The sequence below is a fragment of the Coregonus lavaretus genome, assembly GCF_964263955.1.
Source record: "Coregonus lavaretus genome assembly, chromosome: 21".
Lineage (NCBI taxonomy): Eukaryota > Metazoa > Chordata > Actinopteri > Salmoniformes > Salmonidae > Coregonus > Coregonus lavaretus.
The window spans coordinates 25,789,645-25,795,340 of record NC_140008.1 but is presented as its reverse complement, the minus strand read 5'-3'; positions in this window follow the sequence as shown (position 1 = coordinate 25,795,340).

Genomic DNA, 5,696 nt, shown 5'->3' with positions numbered 1-5,696 from the left:
ACCTGGGACAGGTGACTACTGAGGTGGGCCACCGTGTGTACAGGCTTCTGCTATTAAAGTTGAACCATGATTAGTTCAATCAGGTGTGTTAGTGCTGGGCTGGAACAAAGGCCTGCTTACACTGCAGCCCTCTAGGACAGGGATCTCCTACATCTGACATAAACAAACAAATGGCTCCTCTCTAGCTCCTGTCCAGAAGTGCACACTCAAGTGACCTTAAGCACACTAGTTCTCATCCCCTGGAGAGGGGACAAGCATGCGCTGACTGACTTGAACATGAGCACTAACACAGTTATACGCCCCACTACAGTTTAGGATGTTTATAATCTCCTGGAATGAGTTTGGTCGGAGTTGGCAACCCTACCAACATGCTTTATTAGCCTAGCACATAACACTGACTGAGCCCTACAATATAACTGTGTTAGCCTAGCTATTAGCAGGCTCTGACTAGCAGTGATTCTTAATCTCGACATATCCTGACATGTTCACTGAGTGTACAATACATTAAGAACACTTTCCTAATATTGACTCCAATGCTTCCCACAGTTGTGTCAAGTTGGTTGGATGTCCTTTGGGTGGTGGACAATTACACACGGAAAACTGTTGAGCATGGAAAAACCCTGCAGCGTTGCAGTTCCTGACACAAACCGGTGCGCCTGGCACTACCATACCCTGTTCAAAGGCACTTAAATATTTTGTCTTGCCCATTCACCCTCTGAATGGCACACATACAATCCATGTCTCAAGGCTTAAAAACCCTTCTTTAACCTGTCTCCTCCCCTTCATCTACACTGATTGAAGTGGATTTATCAAGTGACATCAATAAGGGATCATAGCTTTCACCTGGATTCATCTGGTCAGTCTGTCATAGAAAGAGTTTTGTACACTCAGTGTGTATTAAGTCAGAGATACAGCTGAAGTTGGAAGTTTACATACACCTTAGCCAAATATATTTAAATTCAGTTTTTCACAATTCCTGACATTTAATCCTAGTAAACATTCCCTGTCTTAGGTCAGTTACGATCACCACTTTATTTTAAGAATGTGAAATGTCAGAATAATTGTAGAGAGAATTATTTATTTCAGCTTTTATTTCTTTCATCACATTCCCAGTAGGTCAGAAGTTTACATACACTCAATAAGTATTTGGTAGCGTTGCCTTTAAATTGTTTAACTTGGGTCAAACGTTTCGGGTAGCCTTCCACAAGCTTCCCACAATAAGTTGGGTGAATTTTGGCCCATTCCTCCTGACAGAGCTGGTGTAACTGAATCAGGTTTGTAGGCCTCCTTGCGTACACACGCTTTTTTAATTCTGCCCACACATTTTCTATAGGATTGAGGTCAGGGCTTTGTGATGGCCACTCCAATACCTTGACTTTGTTGTCCTTAAGCCATTTTGCCACAACTTTGGAAGTATGCTTGGGGTCATTGTCCATTTGGAAGACCCATTTGGGACCAAGCTTTAACTTCCTGACTGATGTCTTGAGATGTTGCTTCAATATATCCACATAATTTTCCTTCCTCATGATGCCATCTATTTTGTGAAGTGCACCAGTCCCTCCTGCAGCAAAGCACCCCCACAGCATGATGCACCAGTCTCCCCCTTTTCCTCCAAACATAACGATGGTCATTATGGCCAAACAGTTCTATTTTTGTTTCATCAGACCAGAGGACTTTCTCCAAAAAGTATGATCTTTGTCCCCATGTGCATTTGCCAACCGTAGTCTGGGTTTTTTATGGTGGTTTTGGAGCAGTGGCTTCTTCCTTGCTGAGCGGCCTTTCAGGTTATGTCGATATAGGACTAGTTTTACTGTGGATATAGATACTTTTGTACCTGTTTCCTCCAGCATCTTCACAAGGTCCTTTGCTGTTGTTCTGTGATTGCTTTGCACTTTTCGCACCAAAGTACGTTCATCTCTTGGAGACAGAACGCGTTTCCTTCCTGAGCGGTATGACGGCTGTGTGGTCCCATGGTGTTTACACTTGCGTACTATTGTTTGTACAGATAAACGTGGTACCTTCAGGCATTTGGAAATTGCTCCCAAGGATGAACCAGACTTGTGGAGGTCTACAATTCTTTTTCTGAGGTCTTGGCTGATTTCTTTTGATTTTCCCATGATGTCAAGTAAAGAGGCACTGAGTTTGAAGGTAGGCCTTGAAATACATCCACAGGTAAACCTCCAATTGACTCAAATGATGTCAATTAGCCTATCAGAAGCTTCTAAAGCCATGACATCATTTTCTGGAATTTTCCAAGCTGTTTAAAGGCACAGTCAACTTAGTGGATGTACATTTCTGACCCACTGGAATTGTGATACAGTGAATTATAAGTGAAATAATCTGTCTGTAAACAATTGTTGGAAAAATTACTTGTGTCATGCACAAAGTAGATGTCCTAAACAACTTGCCAAAACGTCAGTTTGTGGTTGAAAAACGAGTTTTAATGACTCCAACCTAAGTGTATGTAAACTTCCGACTTCAACTGTATGTGAATTATTCTTTCTATGGATGCGCTAAAAACTATATTATTCACAATTGGAGCTTATAAGAAAAACGTGGTCTTCAATGGCTTATTTTAATGCTATTACCAGCTGAATATAACTGATATTATAATTTTTTTTTATACTTTACAACAAAACGATGAATCAACTACACTATGCAGTTAAAGGATGTTACAATCATCTTATCAACCATTGGACTACAGAGAGTTTGACCTCTGTGATCTTCCTCCTCTGTGTTGTCACAATCACCAGGGTTAAAATGGAACACAGGAGAAATGGGTGTATTTGGTGCTGGCAACCAAAAGTTGTTATTGCAGAACAGATCGGTCCATTATTAGTTTCTTACACAAAAGCAGGAAGTCTATACTGCAGACCTATGTCAACATCCTGTGATGCCATACTGACACAAGCATCTCTGGTGCTGCAATAACTAATCATTCAATCAAATCAGAAATCCAGGTATTTATTTTTTATACTCTGATCTTACTAGAACTTACTGCATGCTCTAAGAGAATACTGTTGGGCCTTTACAATGCCTTCAGAAAGTATTCATACCCCTTGACTCATTCCACATTTTGTTGTGTTACAGTCTGAATTCAAAATGGATTTAAAAAATAAAAACACTCATCTACACACAATACCCCATAATGACAAAGTGAAAACATGTTTTTAGAAATGTTTGCAAATGTATTGAAAATGGAATACAGAAATATATCATTTACATAAGTATTCACACCCCTGAGTCAATACATGTTAGAATCACCTTTGGCAGCGATTACAGTGGTGAGTCTTTCTAGGTAAGTCTCTAAGAGCTTTGCACACCTTGTACAATATTTGCACATTATTATTTTCAAAATTATTCAACTCTGTCAAGTTGGTTGTTGATCATTGCTAGACAACCATTCTTGCAATAGATTTTCAAGTAGATTTAAGTCAAAACTGTAACTCGGCCACTCAGGAACATTCAATGTCGTCTTGGTATGCAACTCCAGTTTATATTTGGCCTTGTGTTTTAGGTTATTGTCCTGCTGAAAGGTGAATTTGTCTCCCAGTGTCTGTTGAACCAGGTTTTCCTCTAGGATTTTGCTTGTGCTTAGCTCTATTCTTTCTATCCTAAAAAACTCCCTAGCCCTTGCCTGTAACATGATGCAGCCACCACAATGCTTGAAAATATAAAGAGTGGTACTCAGTGATATTTTGTGATGGATTTGCCCCAAACATAACGCTTTGTTTTCAGGACATAAAGTTAATTTCTTTGCCACATTTTTTGCAGTTTTACCTAAGTGCCTTATTCCAAACAGGATGCATGTTTTGTAATATTTTTATTCTGTACAGGCTTCCTACTTTTCAGTCTGTCATTTAGGTTAGTATTGTGGAGTAACTACAATGTTGTTGCTCCATCCTCAGTTATCTCCTATCACAGCCATTATACTCTGTAACTGTTTTAAAGTCACCATTGGCCTCATGGTGAAATCCTTGAGTGGTTTCCTTCCACTCTGGCAACTGAGTTAGGAAGGATGCCTGTGTCTTTGTAGTGACCATCCAAAGTGTAAATAATAACTTCACCATGCACAAAGGGATATTCATTGTCTTTTTTTTTTTTTTACCCATCTACCAATAGGTGCCCTTCTTTGTGAGGCATTGGAAAACCTCCATGGTCTTCGTGGTTGAATCGGTGTTTGAAATTCACTGCTCAACTGAGGGACTTTACAGATAATTGTATGTGTGGGGGACAGAGAGGAGGTAGTCATTCAAAAATCATGTTAAACACAGTGGGTTCATGCAACTTATTATGTGACTTGCTATGCAAATTTTTACTCCTGAACGTATTTGGGCTTTTCATAACAAAGGGGTAGAATACTTATTGACTCAAGACATTTCAGCTTATCATTTTTAAATATTTGTTAAAATTGTAAAAACATAATTTCACTTATGGGGTATTGTGTGTAGGCCAGTGACACAAAGTCTCAATTTAATCCATTTTAAATTCAGGCTGTAACACAACAAAATGTGGAAAAAGCTAATGGGTGTGAATACTTTCTGAAGGCACTGTATATTCTCTGAATGTCTTGTGTCTGGATGAGTAGTAGGGAATCAACAGTATAATAATCTATATAGCACTACTGTAATCATGGTTCAAACAGCTGTTTGGGATTTTAGAGCCGCTTTCACAGACCCAGATTATTATAGGTGGGCTATGAAATATTGAAATGTGGATGAACTCAACCAGAATTAAACCTTGTCCTGGATGTATTTATTCTGCATTTGTGATACCAGCTCCTAGATTAAATATTGTTCCTCTCTGATGAAGCAAAAACACAGTGACAACTTTTGCATTTCTTAAAAATGTGTTTGGGCATGTTGGCCCTCTGGGGTGCACTGGGATCTCTGAATGAAACATGAAAAGCTCTGTAAAATAGCTATCAATTGATTTTGATCACTTTCTACAATCCCTACTGGTTTGGATTCCTAGCCTTATAGTGAAGCTTACTGTAGCTCAAAGCTAGCAGTTAGCGAGACGTTGGATTTGCTGTTTCGGGGAAATGTGAAATTCCTGTATGTCATGTGCTGCTTCTTACATTATGTACACACACACACACTACAGCTAAAACGATGTGGTATCTAGACTCGTGCCTAGGTCAAATCAAATCAAATCACATTTTATTGGTCACATACACATATTTAGTAGATGTTATTGCGGGTGTAGCGAAATGCTTGTGTTCCTAGCTCCAACAATGCAGTAGTATCTAACAATTCACAACGATACACACAAATCTTAAAGTAAAATAATATATAAATAATAGAAATATATAAATATTAGGATGAGCAATGTCGGAGTGGCATTGACTAAAATACAGTATATACATATGAAATGAGTAAGACAGTATGCAAACATTAACGTGACTAGTAATAATGGAACAAAGTGACCAGTGATTCCATGTCTATGGACATAGGGCAGCAGCCTCTAAGGTGCAGGGTTGAGTAACTGGGTGGTAGCCGGCTAGTGATGGCTATTTAGATTGTTCTCTTTTGCATTGGATGGTACTTGTACACCTACTGATTCACATATACAATGCCATGTATACAGAGATCAGCGCAGCACTAGGCAATGAGATTGGAACAAAGCTGTTCAGATAGTACTTATTGATTGTGTTAGTGGAAAAATAAGGAAGTGTGAATTATGAAATTATTATA